Source organism: Physella acuta, unplaced genomic scaffold (assembly GCF_028476545.2).
Source record: "Physella acuta isolate Inbredline_101_S28 unplaced genomic scaffold, ASM2847654v3 ptg001022l, whole genome shotgun sequence".
Classification (NCBI taxonomy): Eukaryota; Metazoa; Mollusca; class Gastropoda; family Physidae; genus Physella; species Physella acuta.
This window is the reverse complement of record NW_026732539.1, coordinates 57,501-73,837: the sequence shown is the minus strand read 5'-3', so window position 1 is coordinate 73,837 and position 16,337 is coordinate 57,501. Positions and strand designations below refer to the sequence as shown.

Genomic DNA, 16,337 nt, shown 5'->3' with positions numbered 1-16,337 from the left:
CTAGTTCATAATAAATTTGGACCGAGTTTAATAGAACCCCTACATCATTAATGTTGACATGGATTAAAAAAAGACATTCTCAAAGCGACCGTAAGAAAAAGAAAACGTAAGCCTGAATATAATTCAGAATTTTAATACTTTTAGAATTAATCTTACAGAAGTTGCAAATCCAGAGAACTTAAAAATAATGTTTTGACTTTAAGTCTTCATTTCTATTTATTTTAATCAAACCTTATTTATAACCTGAAGTTTTATTTTCGTAAGACAAGCGTTGAATGGCTCTACAGGAACTTCGTGATCGATATTCTGAAAATCCCACTTAGAAAAAAAATCATAGTAATGTATACTCACAAATTCGCCGATACAATTTTAAATAAAATTATTTTGTTTAATTTAAACCACGTGACCTAGTTTAGCAGTTCTTCCCCCTATTTATGTGATAAATATAAACAAACAAATTATTTTTTTTTTATTTACTGCAAATACCAAAAACATCAATTACATCTTATCTTTAATACACGCAAATCATTCAGGTTTTATAACAATATTTATTTTAATAACATGATACATTATTTTTTAAAATATTTAATGGACCTTCCGAAAAATTTGAGCCTGTTGTTAATCCTATTAAACGATACCAGAAATAAATATCTGTCGATTATTCAGCGCGATTACAATACTTCTTCTATCAGAGGCGTAGCGACCCTTACCGGCGCCCGGGACAAACTTTCAATTTGGCGACCCCTCGGGAGCAATTTGCATCCCCCGTCAAACTTTCTATTTGCGCCCCCCCCCCCTCAAACTTTCGATTTGCACCCCCCCCCCCCTCAAACTATTTATAATGCAAAAATGAAAATGCAGCTAAAATGACTTTTTAATTTGTTTTTACAACCCATTTTGGCGCCCCCTAAGGTCGCCCCCCCCCCCCATCGCTACGCCTCTGTCTTCTATACATTGTAATAGAAGAAAGTAAAAACGGATGTTTTTGTTTTCCCGATAAATGTCTCCGGAAATGACGCTTACATTGTTCAACTCTTCAGCGCAATAAAACACTTTTCAATGTCAACTCTATAAGCCGATACTTACAAATGGCGTCAAAACAATGTTATCCTTAATTATTTAATGAAGTCCGTCGTCATTACTTAATGAATAGATAAGTTGATACTATGTTGAGATATTTTGGATCTACAAGATAACAATGAACATTCACATACTGTGAATTCTTTGAAATCAGCCAGGTATTAAAGATCTGAATTAGTCATCTAGAATCTAGTTTATCTTTTACTTATTTTTATCAGTGTTGGAATCGTTTCAAAATACTTTTGCAACTGTATTAGGACGGCGTAGTCGGATGGTAGAGTATTCGACTACGAACCAGAAAGCCATGAGTTCGAATCCTGGATACGTGTCAGTAAAAAAACATCCTTGAGTTCACCTAACTCTGATGTCTACCTGACTCATGTTAGGTACGATTTGGGAGAGTAAAGGGCAGTAAAGGCGGCTGGGCATCGTGCTGAACACACTATCCCTTCATATTCCGGAGTCACTGAAACAAGTGAAATCTATTTCATTTGCTGAAAAATTAAGTAGGCTTTATTTTATTTACTCGTTTACAATAGGGTCCGGTCTACGTTAAAAGTTTACTTTCCCTAACGTATGCTATTGCTAGGCTAGGGTAAGAGGCTGGTTCAGATTCAGGTTATGGCTCTGGCTAAGGTTAAGGTTAGGGTTGGGGTTGAGATTGGGGTTAGGGTTTGATTAGGATTTAAGTATGGGGGTTAGGTTCAGATATATGCTTAGATTTGAGGTTAGGATTGTGGTTAGGGGGTAGTTATATGTTTAGGATAAGGGTAATGGTTAGGGCTCTTGGGCATTGGCGTTTTGGGATAATTACTCAGGGGACTATTAACCGGAAGTTAATTAATTAACGGGGGTTGGGGGTAATGTCCTTCAACCCCGGGCTAGGTTATATTGGATGTGAATTTGATTTTTGGTAAAAGTGTTTTGTGATTGCTTGGTGTAGCAGATTTAACTCTTTTTCCAACGCGAAAAAGGTACTTTGTTTACTAGAATAACACTTCGAGGCAGGGGCGTAGCGAGGGGGGGGGGGGCGGGGGTTCGGACCACACCGGGTGACACCATTTATGGGGGTGACACCAAGGCAAAAAATAGCAAAATATATAGAGAAAAACTTGAGGGGGGGTTGCAAATCAAAAACTTGAGGGGGGGGTGCAAATCGAAAACTTGAGGGGGGGGGGGGTGCAAATCGAAAATTTGAAAGTTTGTCCCCGGGAAGTGTCGCTACGCCTCTGGGGGGTGACACCATTAAGTGCGCACCGGGTGACACCCGACCTCGCTACGCCACTGCTACGAGTACGTACGCGAATTTAACGTTTCTTTAATTTATAAAAAAAAAATTATTGACTTCACATTAATAAGAACAACCACTATTTTGTAGATTTTTTTCGGCGCTTTTGAGAAAGTGAAACTTCGCTGCCCCAGCTGTCACTGGTAAGTTCCATAAACATCACGTTCAACACGAGACGAGAGGTCGACCGAACTGGGAAGATAAAAATGATGGCTAATCATACCGAAAACCGGATAATGTATTCATATTACGGTCAGTCATTGGAGGAAGCCGACTTACCCTTCGTTGCCAAGATTCGACAGACTAACATGATTGTGTTACTCGTTGGGACGTTCCTGATGTCCGTTTTCGGCATTCCGGGTAAAAAAACAAAGTTGTATAATCCTATAGCGTTTCTAGTTATTTATTTATTTATTTATTGTTTTTTTTTTTTGCTATAAAAATCCAAAATTGTATTCATTAGCTTTTATTAAAAACAGATTTAGTTCAGATATCTTGGAACACATTTAATTCATTCTGTTAATCTAAAATCACAACCATACTACCTGTAACACTACCCTTACACCAAACTGTCTTGAAAATCTCGCTACTCTCTTTTTTAAGCAATCATTTATTGTCCCACCCCCTAGCTTATCCATCCCCCACCTCACTGATCCCCCCAGCTTATTAACCCCCCAACTTACTGACCCCCCAGCTTATTGACCCCCCCCCCCCCCCCTCCAACTTACTGACCCCCTAGCTTATTGACCCACCCGCGCCCCCCCCCCCCAACTTACTGACCCCCCAGATTATTGTCCCTCCCCAACTTACTGACCCCCACCTTATTGACCCCCCCACCTCACTGACCCCCCAGCTTATTGACCCCCCCCCCAGCTTATTGCCCCCCCCCCCCCACTTTACAATCCCCAGGCAACGTCCTCTCCATCGTGGTACTACAGCGCCAAGTACTGCGTGACGCTACGTCGACCGCCTACCTCATCAGCCTCTCCTTCTTCAACATCATCACCCTCATCTTCGCCATGGCTCGCCACTTCGCCAAGGCTCTGGTCGGTACGGATATCCCCTGGTACAGCCCTATCGCCTGCGGGTTAGAGTCGGTTCAATTTTGTTACTTAACATCTGTGGCGTAGGCAGGGGAGGGGGTTGGTGGGGGGTGGAGGGGGCAGGTATTGTGTTCAGTTTCGGCTGTTGTAGATGATGCGCTTGTGTCGTTTTATGTCTTTTGGACGTCAAACTATTTGGATGGTACACAAACAATAGTTATTTTAAGCTTTTAAAACTGTAAGGATATATATATATATATATATATATATATATATATATATATATATATATATATATATATATATATATGTGTGTGTGTGTGTGTAAGTGGAGAAATAGACCCACCCCAATTGTGCTATCCTGCCTACGCCATTGCTTAAGTGTGATACTTCGATTTTTTTTTTTAAATCGTGTCGGATTCTGGTTAGAACTAGAATTGATTCAATTGAAAAAAAATATGCATGTACAGATTGTATTATCATGATTTAATTATTAATTAGTTGTAATCTATGTGTTTTAATGTAATTTAAGTCGGGCTGTCCCCAGCTAACGAGCCTCATCTGCCCGAGGGGTCTAGGTTTAAGGCAGGTTTAAGTCGAGGGTTTAGGGAGGGTCAGTTCTAGTGTACAGGGAAAGGGTCAAGGTCAAGGGTTTAGGCATTGGTTTAGTGTTAAGAAAAAGGGTTAGAATTACGTCAAGCACTATTGAAAGTGACGAAGTTTTAACCACAGTCGGGATTAAATTCAGGTTTATATCAACGGTTTAGATTAGGATGCAGGGCCGCAGAGGCGTAGCGACCCTTCCCGGCGCCCGGGGACAAGCTTTCGATTTGTACCCCCCCCCCTCGAACTTTTCATTTGCACCCCACCCCCCCCCCCCCTCAAATTTTCGATTTGCATCCCCCCCCCTCGAACTTTTGGTTTGCACTCCCCCTCAAACTTTCAATTTGGTGCCCCCCCCCCTAAGGTCGGCGCCCGGGGACATATGTCCCCCCCGCCCCCCCCCCCCCCTCGCTACGCCTCTGGAGGGCCGGGAAAAGCTCGCAAATAACTTATAACGAGGCTCGCCTTTAAAAACGTTTATGACAAACGTTAAAAAACAATTTTCAGAATAGTGCGCTGGTTGACCCTATGTCCTTATCATTGTTGTCAGCTGGCATCTCGTTCTCATCTCCACGATGAGGTTGCTATTTATTTCAAAAAGGTGAGTACTCACAGGCGTCGCAAGGTGGGGTGTCACCCGGTGCGGCACTTCATGGTGTCACTAATTAATCATTAATTGAACTGGCAAAAAAAACGTAATTTTCTTCTATTTATTTTGCATCTTTTCGCCACAGTGTCGACCCCTTAAATGGTGACACCCATTGTGGTCTCCCCCCCCCCCCCCCCCCCAGCCTCGCGACGCCTCTGCACATGGCATTTTACTACAATCGACCTCTTGCTGTATCGTTCTATTTATATCTTAAAACACGTCTCCTAAACGATACGCTTACACTGGTGATAATGACAAATTCAGGCTTCTATACGTCCGTTCAATAAAATAAAAACACGAATCTGACGCATATTTCTTCTTGTCTTTTCAATGCCCAGTGGAAAATTGTTCATTCACAACATAATTGTCTCAATTTCTATTCTTTGTAATTGTTCTTAAACATTCTTTCTAATAATTTTCAATTTTTTTTTTACTCTAGGCATTAACGTGTCCCCCCCTTCCCCCCCCCCCCAGTGTTTCTTCCAGACTTTTTTCTCCGGGGGGGGGGCACTTGAAATTTTCGGGGGGGCGGTAGACTTTTCTTCGGAGGGGGGGGGCGGACACTGTTAAAAGTATATATTTTCTATATAAATTATATAAATTTCATTTCGTTCGGGGGAGGGGGGGGGGGGGGGGGGTAAGTCCCCCCACCCCCGAAGAGATGTCTGGAAGAAACTCTGCCCCCCCCCTAATCTTTGTTGATTCCATTGTATGCTTGGGTGCTAAAACTTGTCTTCTGTTTTTGTCGATGTCAAATCTATTCATTTTTTTTCTGAATGCCTTGCTTTTCTATCTTTTCCCATTCTGTCGTGTTAGGTACTGTGTCAAATAACTTTATATTTTATATAAGCAAAACTCAGTATTGAAATCCGTAAGTCTCGAGTTCAAATCCTGGTTCAAATCAGTAGAAACGTCCTGAGGCCTATCCAACTCTGATAGGCACCCAACTCACGATAGGGAAAGTAAAGGTGGCTGTGCATAGTGCTGACTACGTTATCTCTTCATATGCCGAGGCCACAGAAACAGGTGAACTCTACTTCACTTGACCAATAGACCGCCAGGTCTTGAAGGGGAACTTTACTTTTAAATCTAGATTTTTCCCCGTCTTAAACAAATAAACACAATAGTAAACTAAAAATGTAGTAAACGATCCTCTTTAGACCTAGGGATCCATTGAACAGACGAAGTAGATTTCATGTTTCTTGACCTCGGCATATGAAGGGAAGGGGTGATCAGCACTTTGCCCAGCCGCCTTTACTTTCCCTAACGTGAGTTAGGTACCCATCAGAAATGGGTAAAGTCAAGGACGTTTTACTGACTTGGGCTAGGATTCGAACTCGAGACTTTCGTGATAGCTGCCTTGCGATTGGTAAAGTAACGGACATGTTAGTTTTCATGTGTAGGCTTGACAACGATTCTTTAATATCGTGATGTTGTATTTTCTCTTGAATATCGTAATGTTGTATTTTCTCTTGAATATCGTGATGTTGTATTTTCTCTTAAAATATCTCAATTTTGTATTTTTTTGGAATATGGTAATGTTGTATTTTCTCTTGAATATCGTAATGGTTTATTTTCTGTTGAATATCGTAATGTTGTATTTTCTCTTGAATATCCTAAAGTTGTATTTTCTCTTGAAATATCGTACTGTTGTATTTTTTTTTTGGAATATGGTAATGCTGTATTTTCTCTTGAATATCGTAATGTTGTATTTTCTCTTGAATATCGTAATGTTGTATTTTCTCTTGAATATCGTAATGTTGTATATCCTTGAAATGTCGTAATTTTGTATTTTTTGGAATATGGTAATATTGTATTTTCTCTTGAATATCGTAATGGTTTATTTTCTGTTGAATATCGTAATGTTGGATTTTCTCTTGAATATCATAATGTTGTATATCCTTGAAATATCGCAATGTTGTATTTTCTCTTGAATATCCTAAAGTTGTATTTTCTCTTGAAATATCGTACTGTTGTATTTTTTTTTTTTTGGAATATGGTAATGCTGTATTTTCTCTTGAATATCCTAATGTTGTATTTTCTCTTGAATATCGTAATGTTGTATTTTCTCTTGAATATCGTAATGCTGTATATCCTTGAAATATCGTAATTTTGTATTTTTTGGAATATGGTAATGTTGTAATTTCTCTTGAATATCGTAATGTTGTATTTTCTCTTGACTATCATAATGTTGTATGTTCTCTTGAATATCGTAATGTTGTATTTTCTCTTGAATAACGAAATGTTGTATTTTTTTGGAATATGGTAATGTTGTATTTTCTCTTTTTTTTTTTTTTTTTTTTTTTTTTTTTTTTCTCTTGAATATCGTAATGGTTTATTTTCTGTTGAATATCGTAATGTTGTATTTTCTCTTGAATATCATAATGTTGTATATCCTTGAAATATCGCAATGTTGTATTTTCTCTTGAATATCCTAAAGTTGTATTTTCTCTTGAAATATCGTACTGTTGTATTTTTTTTTTTGGAATATGGTAATGCTGTATTTTCTCTTGAATATCCTAATGTTGTATTTTCTCTTGAATATCGTAATGGTTTATTTTCTCTTGAATATCGTAATGTTGTATTTTATCTTGACTATCGTAATGTTGTATTTTCTCTTGAATATCGTAATGTAGTATTTTCTCTTGAATATCGTAATGTTGTATTTTTTTAATATGGTAATTTTGTATTTTCCCCTGAATATTGTAATGTTGTATTTTCTCTTGAATATCGTATTGTTGTATTTTTTTAATATGGTAATTTTGTATTTTCCCCTGAATATTGTAATGTTGTATTTTCTCTTGAATATCGTATTGTTGTATTTTCTCTTGAATATCATGTTTTATTTTCAGAACGCATTGTCGTTTCTTGACAAATACAACTCCACTAACCCATCTAGTAGTTTTGTGTTTATCTGTGGGAATCATTGTGGCAGTGATTGTGTTCAAAGCTGTTAATTTCGTAGATCATGAAGGGTGAGTCAATTGTTTATTTAAGTTGAGGAAGGGGAGGGGGGGGGGGGTGGAGCGTCTTGTAAGAGACATTTTGGGAAGGAGGGGGGGTGGGAATTTATGATGTTTACAAGATGAAGAAGTTGGGGTAAGTAAATAAGATAACGTATTTTTGTTTTTATTTTTAAAAAGAAACAAACAAAAAAATAGGGTTCATCCATAAATGCGTCACACTCGTAGGGGGAGGGGGGTCCGTAATTCTGTGACGGTGTGTGTGTTGAGGGGAAGGGGACAGGGGGTGGTTTAGATGGTGTGACGTCAAACTTTTGTATTATAAAAAAGCAATCTTAGAAAACGAGTTTTAGTCATTTCGCGTTTTAGAAAACTGTTTTAATAAACTGTAACCGGAATTGATCAAAATTTTCTGTGTTAGCAGAGTTCTGACAAGATTTTGGGAAAATATCGATGTTTTAAGAAATATTCAACAGCAATTTTGATAGGGGGGGGGGGGGGGGGGGAGTGTAGGCTGAGGTGTGACGTCATTTTAGGTGGGGGGGGGGGGGGTCTTGCTTTTTGTGACGACGTGTGACGGAGGGAAGGAGGTAAAAATCGTCCAAAAAGCGTGACGTCATGTATGAATGACCCCCAAAGAAAAGAAAAAATCGAGTACATTTATAAATAGATGTATGATGTTTTAAACGGAAGAGTAGAAATGTGGGAAGCTGTTTAAAAGAAAAGGTGAGCACTTATAGTGACGACATTGATGAGTTACTATGATTTTTAAGCCAGCTCTATTGAACATTCTCGTGTATTCTTTCATCGCGAGTTTGTATGGTAATTGCAATGGAATTGGGCTATACTAGTAAAGGTTGTTACAAAAACGTTTGTTTATTTCGCGAATAAACAAACAAACATGGAGGCAAAAAGATCTTAGAATATGTTTTATGAGAATATGATATGATACAATTACATTCTGATGGTTTCGATGAAAAGAAAATAGTTTCAAGAACGGTATTCAATTACTAGAAAGCGTTCGAAAATCGACAGAAATCAAATATATATGAAATTTCATCCCCCTAACTTAAACGGCGCCAACGCTATCGGTATTTTAGAAATCGTAAATAAGTAAAGTACCAATAAGGGATAAGTTATATTTAGACATTTGTTAGATCCTTAGGACTGACTTAAAAGCTAGTTATTTTAGGCGTTTTGGATTTATTTGATCTATGAAAGTTTTACAGTAATTTGATCCCACTTGTGCCATACACACTTTTAATTTTCAACGTTTTACAATTATTTGATCTCTGGGTATACCATAAAATCTTGTAATTTGAAAATTTTACGTTTATTTCATCTTTAGGTATGCCATAAAACATCTTTATTTTTCATGTATTTGATCTTTAGGTATGCCATAAACCCTCTTTATATTAAACGTTTTTCATGTATTTGACATTTAGGTATACCATAAAACCTCTTTATATTAAACGTTTTTCATGTATTTTATCTTAAGGCATGCCATAAAACCTCTTTATATTAAACATTTTTCATGTATTTGATATTTAGGCATACCATAAAACCTCTTTATACTAAACGTTTTCCATGTATATGACGTTTAGGTATGCCATAAAGCCTCTTTATATTAAACGTTTTCCATGTATGTGATCTTTAGGTATGCCATAAAGCCTCTTTATATTCAACGTTTTCCATGTATATGATCTTTAGGTATGCCATAATGTGTGAGCTCAGTGTCAATGTTTGGGCATGGATGCAGTTCGTCCTGACGTCAATCGCTCCCACGTTGCTGCTGTTTTGTTTTAAATGGTATGCTGGTGTTCAAACACCACTCACCGAAAGCGGGCATGATGTTAAATAAGTCGACACTAAAAGGTGATTAGACCTTGTACCCTGGGTGGTTCGCCTTTTGTACGTCAGTCGCGTTTTGATGATATCGTTCGATGTGAAACAGATGGTATCGTTCGATGTGAGATGGTATCGTTCGATGAGAAACTGATGGTATCGTTCGATGTAAAAAAGATGGTATCGTTCGATGTAAAAGAGATGGTATCGTTCGATTTTAATGGAGATGGTATCGTTCGATATAAAAACAGATGGTATCGTTCGACGTAAAAACAGATTGTATGGTTCGACGTAAAAACAGATGGTATCGCTAGATGTAAAATAGATGGTATTATATGGTATCGCTTGATGTGAAACAGTTTGAAAGAGATAAAAAGAAGTATCGATATTTAGACTACATTGCTGTGAAAAGTATCGATATTTCTACTGAATTACTGTTACAAATATCGCTGCTTTGTTTACATTACTGTTACAAGTATCAATATTGCTACTGAATTACTTTAAAAAGTATCGATAGGTCTACTGTACTACTGCGACAAGTACTAGTGTTTTTATCAGAGGCGTAGCGAGGGGGGGGCGGGTGGGGGGGGGACATATGTCCCCGGGCGCCGACCTTAGGGGGGCGCCGGGAAGGGTTGCTACGCCTCTGGTTTTTATTGATATTTTATCGTGTATAGCTCAGACGCCTAATCACTTGATGCAATTCTAAATCATATCTTTCTCCCTTATAGTATTTTAATCCAAATATTTTCCATACAAAACTGTTGGAGTATGGCCTTATTCCAACCATATGCTTAACATTACAAAACAATATCACTCATTTCATTGACATCAGTATGTGTATTGGGTTAAAGGCCAAGCATGAGCTGTTGTGTGTAACCATATCACATTAATTAAACTGAGTTGCTTATTACTTTTTTTTAAATATTTTATCCAACGTATTTAAAAATTACATGTTAACGAGTCATGTTAATGAGATTTGCCTTTTCCCCCCTCTGTGTGTGCTTCTATAAGCTTTTTTTTTAAAAACCAATAGCAGTTTGCAATGCAGCAATTTAAAAAAAAATATATATATATTTTCTAGTTGTCTTTTTTTTTTCAACTTTTCGCCCCTAGATGAGATACTTTATGATATCCCGAGCCTCGATTTCCGGGGAGTTCGAACTCCGGAATTTAGGATTAGTAATTAGATGCTCTCCCTCCAATATATGAAGAAAAACTTTCTCGATCCATCCATCTTAATGTGCCTCCTAAATTATCAATCCACCTACCTACCCCCACACCAATTAAACTAATTTAAACTATGCCCCAACCTATCAATCGACCCACCTATTCCCCCACCTATCGATGTATTCGCCTAATCCCCTTCCCCATATCACAAAAGTATTCCTCAGCTATCAATTCACCCACCTATCCCCCCCTCCCAACCTAACAAGTTAACTCCTCCCCCTTTCCCGGATCTCAAATTATTCCCCAGGTATCAGAGTTTCTTCCAGGCATCTTTTCGGGGGGGGGGGGGGGGGGCGGGGGGCTCCCCCTGAAGAAAGTCTACCGCCCCCCCCCCCCCCTGAACGAAATGAAATTTATATAGAAATATATACTTTTAACAGAACAGTGTCCGCCCCCCCCCCAAAGAAAGTCTACCGCCCGCCACCCCTCCCCCCCCCCCCCGAAAACTTCAAGTGCCCCCTCCCCCGGAGAAAAAGTCTGGAAGAAACACTGCCAGCTAGAAATCCACCTATCCCCCCCTTCCCAACCTATAAAACTATCCACTCTCCATCCACACCTTCCCCTTTTCTCCATCCACAGTCCGCGCCCAGATGAAACTCCTCGTCGTCATCTCCAACATCGCCTTCATCGTCTCCCTTATTCCCATGGGCGTGTTTCCACGTCGTGGCCAAGAAGGTCTTCCCAAACACGTCTCGGGGGCACGCTCAGAGGGAACTCGGTAAGTTCTCTTCCCTCCCGGACGTCCGCTTTCTAGTTCGTTTGAAATTTTAAAAAAAAATTCCCGTCAAGTCCTGAAGAAGTTGGGATAAGTCCGTTCAGACACAGCGTACACTGAAACTATCAATCTATATATATATTTATATATATATAATATATATATATATATATATATATATATATATATATATATATATATATATATATATATATAAAATTCTCTTCTTGGAGACGCTAGAAAACAAGCTGTAAGCGCGCTCCCTACCACCCCACCCCTACATGGTCTGGTGAGCTGTGGTTCACGCTAAATGTTTACAATCGTAGAGCCGGGATTAGTGACGGCTATTGGGGGCAGGTAATTTAGTCTGAAACGATTTTAAACTTAGGGGAGGTAACTAAGAGGTGGCTGCTTTCACGGGGGGGGGGGGAGAATAGTGGTTGGGGGATGGAGGGTGAGGGGGGGGGGGGGGGGGTTATCGTCCTTAACGACCTACTGATAGTGTTTTAAAGCAAATATTTTCAGTGGCAGCATTGGTACTGTCGAATTCACAAATTATGAATTTCTGAAAAGTAGAAAATAAAACAACTAAATCCGAGGGCCGGCTCGTACTGAATAAAACAAAAGGTCGTTGACACTAAAACGAGTTAAATCCTATCTACACGTGCACAGTCTATTTTAAATATAAATACATACGCTAGTACACAAACTAAGATAATGTGGCTATCTAACAGTACAGAACTAACCGACACTAGCGTAATTTAGAGAACTGAACTAAGCTGAGGCGAGCATACACGTTCTCACACACCTTATAGGGCTGGTAAGTAGGTCAATAAACAGTTCTAATGCTCATGCAGGTTTTATTGAGCCGTAGAACTGGTTGGTGACCTACTTACCAGCCTTATATACGCGTACAAAAACAGGTACAAAGCCGGAATATGATTACGTTACTGACACAACTCACTGAAAGAGGTTTGAACAGGGACAGGGTACAAAGTACAAACAATATTCACCCCCCATTCATCCCCCCCTTCACATGTTCACTACAAAGAGTAACTAACTTACGTTACGAAAAGCAAAAGCGGCTTGGCATAGTGCTGACCACACTCTTCATTCATCTTTCTTCTTCTTCTTCGTTCTTAATTTTTAGTGTTGGAAGAACAAACTACAAGGCAGCAGTTGTTTGATTTTGGAGTAGTCTCTCCTTAAAGAGCTCACGAGCCTCATCTGCCCGAGGGTTCGAACTCGAGACTTCTCGGTTTAACATGAGCTTTACCAACTCGACCACGCCGACCCCCCCCCCCCCCCTACTCTTAATTCATTTGCCGAGCTTCATAAAACATGCATACTCTATTTCATCTACCCTTTGACCGCCCAGCTCAAAGAATAACTCTACTACATTAAAATTGGCTTTGACGGCGTCTAGGCAACGACTCCGTGGTGCTGCTGATGTATATGAACAACGCCAGTAATTTCCTCATCTACTGTTTCTTCGGCAAGAGTTCCGCCAGGAGCTGAGCAAGCTTTTGTTTGGTACGCGAACTAAACACCCATCACTTGGTGGGGAATCGACTGAAAATCCAGGTACGTCCAATAACTCTTTTGTGTGAAAAATCAGGTTTACTTATGTCATTGAATGTTATATGAGATTCAGTGTTTGATTATGTCATTCAATGTTATATGACATTCAGTGTTTGATTTTGTCATTCAATGTTATATGACATTCAGTATTTGCTTATGTCATTTAATAATATATAATTCAGTATTTAATTTTGTCATTGAATGTTATATGACATTCGGTGTTTTATTTTGTCAGTCAATGTTATATGACATTCAGTATTTGATTATTGCATTGAATGTTAGATGACATTCAATATTTGATTATTGCTTTGAATGATAGATGACATTCATTATTTGATTTGTTCATTGAATGTTATATGACATTCAGTGTTAGATTATGTCATTGAATGTGATATGACAATTCAGTATTTGATTATGTTATTCAATGTTATATGACATTCAGTATTTGATTATTGCATTGAATGTTATATGACATTCAGTATTTGATTTTGTCATTGAATGTTATATGACATTCAGTATTTGATTATGTCATTCAGTGCTATATGACATTCAGTATTTGATTATTGCATTGAATGTTAGATGACATTCAGTATTTGATTTTGTCATTGAATGTTATATGACATTCAGTGTTTGATTATGTCATTGAATGTTATATGACATTCAGAATTTGCTTTTGATATTGAATTTTATATGGCGTTCAGTATTTGCTTACGGTGTGCTAAGTCACTGAATGCTATATTAATACGTTTAGTTTTTTGCATATTTTGCCCTAACTACTAAACACCGGTCACATTGGATGAGGAGGAGGGGGAGGGGGGGGGACTGAGAATCCTAGTTCGTCTCAGAATAATTGCGTACTAAAAATTCAGGTTTTGCTTAGCAATGTAAACAGAAAGTGTTATTTCAACGCCAAGGATTCGGTGCCGTGAGGAGTGGTAGGTTCGGAACCCGTCGGGTCTGTCTGTTCTGTCTTAACTTGGGACTATATTCTGTACTTTGTCTACCCTTGGCGTTGAAATAACACTTTCTGTTTACATTGCTATTTCAGTCACAACGCCTGCTTCCACCCCTCACCAGGTTTTGCTTATGCCATTGAATATTATATATCATTCAGTATTTACTTGTTATTGAATATTATATATCATTCAGTATTTACTTGTTATTGAATATTATATAATATTCAGTCTTTACTTCTGTCATTGAATATTATATTAACTTTCAGTATTTACTTATGTTATTGAATGTTATATAACATTCCATGTTTGCTTCTGTCATGGAATTTTCTATAACATCCAGTATTTCGATGGTCTCGCTCGCAAACCGTCTATATCAAAAAAAATTCGATTAAGTTTTTTTTTACATAAATCAAAAGCCTGTCTGATAATATTATAGAAATCTGTAGAATGATATCGAGGTATAATCATTCGAACAAACCGCCTATTATTTCAAGCGCTAAAAATCTCGGAACAAAACGAATATCGCTATATCTGTCAGTACGCCTTTGATCGGAAACGCAGTCGTACGCCGCAATCATACCAATTTATACAACAGCAGTCACAGTACTTATAGGTAATGATATTTGATTAATTATGTTCGGCTATTCTATTACATTTTATCATTTAAAGAATAATAAACAAATAGTATTTGTTTAATACAGCCTATTTCCAGATTTCAATAACCAAACTGTTTTGTTTACAATTGTTTAGGCTAACACAATGCTTTGAAACTAGATCTTAATTCTAGAATCTAAATATCAATCAAAACAATATTATTCGAATTATATTTCCACAAGATTGTGAAATAAATTTAATTGTTTTTTAATTCACTACTAACTTTAGATTGAGGATTTATCTACGTGTTAAGAAATGTTTTTTATGGTAGGTTACAAAATGTTTGGCGTACATGTTCAACGACATGGTTAGTTGTCTTTAGTAAATGCTTTTATGCTTAATTTTCAACAGACACGCCTCTCTCAATACACCAGAATCTATCATCGGACGAGCTTCTCTCAACAGACCAGCCTCTCCCAACATACCAGCCCTCTCTCAACAGACCAGCCTCTCTCAACAGACCAGCCTCTCTCAACAGACAGCCTCTCTCAACAGACCAGCCTCTCTCAACAGATCGACTTCTCTCTATAGACCAGCTTCTCAACATATCAGCCTCTCTCAACAGAGCAGACTCTCAACAGACCAGCCTCTCTCAACAGAACAGTCTTACCATACAAGACACCATCAGCTCTCAAGTAACCAATCTTAAAGACACCAGCATCTCTCAGCAGACCAGCCCTTCTCTATAGACCAGTCGTAACATACAAAAGACCAAACTCTCTTAAATGACCAATCTTACCATACAGTACACCAGAATATCTCGACAAACTAGTCTACCCTCTAAGACACCAGCCTCTCTCAACAGACCAGCCTCTCTCAACAGACCAGTCTTACCATACAAGAGACCAGCCTCTCTCAAAAGATTAGTTTTATCAAACAATAGACCAGCCTGTCTCAACACACCAGTCTTGCCGTACAAGACTCAAGTCTTTCGCAACAGAGCAGTCGTAACATACAATAGACCAGCCTCACATAACATACAATAGACACCAGCCTCTCCTCAAAATAGACCAGCCGCTCTCAAAAGACCAGTCAGACCTATCGAGAATTCAATGCGACAGATATTCGTGCACTTCAGTACAACCTTGATGCTACTATCTACTTCAAAGAGAATTAGCAGTTAGCTGGCAATTGCTAAGCTAAGGTCGTAAGATTATGATCTCATCTGTAGCCCCTGACAAGTTGTAGAAGAGCAGAAAAAAAGATGTCATATATGAGCGCCTAAAAGCAAGTCATAAATACACATTTTTATGATGATTTGCCTGACTTAAAAACTATGTTGCCATTTTAATGTTTCTTCATGTGACGTTAATTTAAAGAATAAATTTTTAAAATAACAACATTTTTTTTTACATTTTGTCATTTAAGAAAACATTAAGTCATTGTTAATGTGATTAATGTGTTATGTCTTATTCATAATATATCTGACAATAAGGTTTATATTTTTACTTTTATCATTCTACAAACCCAGCACCCACCAGATTTAGTAAAATAAAGTGTTAGAATAGAAAGATGAAATAAATAAAGCATAACCTTCAACAGTTAACAAGGCTAGTGCTAAATACAGCCATAATGAATAAACAGGCTCAAGCGATAAAGCCATACTAAAACATCTCTATTAAAATTAAACTGACCCCATAAAGTAGAATAAACTCAAATAATAAATTAAAATATGAGCCCACAACTATAATCTAAATATTATGACGTGATCATTATAACTTAAAAACATC

General features: G+C 38.1%; 1 long non-coding RNA gene across 1 annotated transcript in view; it reads left to right on the top strand.

Moving 5' to 3' along the window:
* The first annotated feature begins 1,074 nt into the window (after nucleotides 1-1,074).
* Nucleotides 1,075-16,337, top strand: part of LOC131954726 (uncharacterized) — a 16,408-nt gene continuing 1,145 nt past the window's right edge. The window contains exons 1-8 of the long non-coding RNA XR_009388790.1: nucleotides 1,075-1,238; nucleotides 2,459-2,728; nucleotides 3,278-3,455; nucleotides 4,522-4,615; nucleotides 7,516-7,638; nucleotides 9,337-9,501; nucleotides 11,281-11,419; nucleotides 12,843-13,000. This is a non-coding gene — a long non-coding RNA (uncharacterized LOC131954726). The remainder of the gene's footprint in view (nucleotides 1,239-2,458; nucleotides 2,729-3,277; nucleotides 3,456-4,521; nucleotides 4,616-7,515; nucleotides 7,639-9,336; nucleotides 9,502-11,280; nucleotides 11,420-12,842; nucleotides 13,001-16,337) is intronic.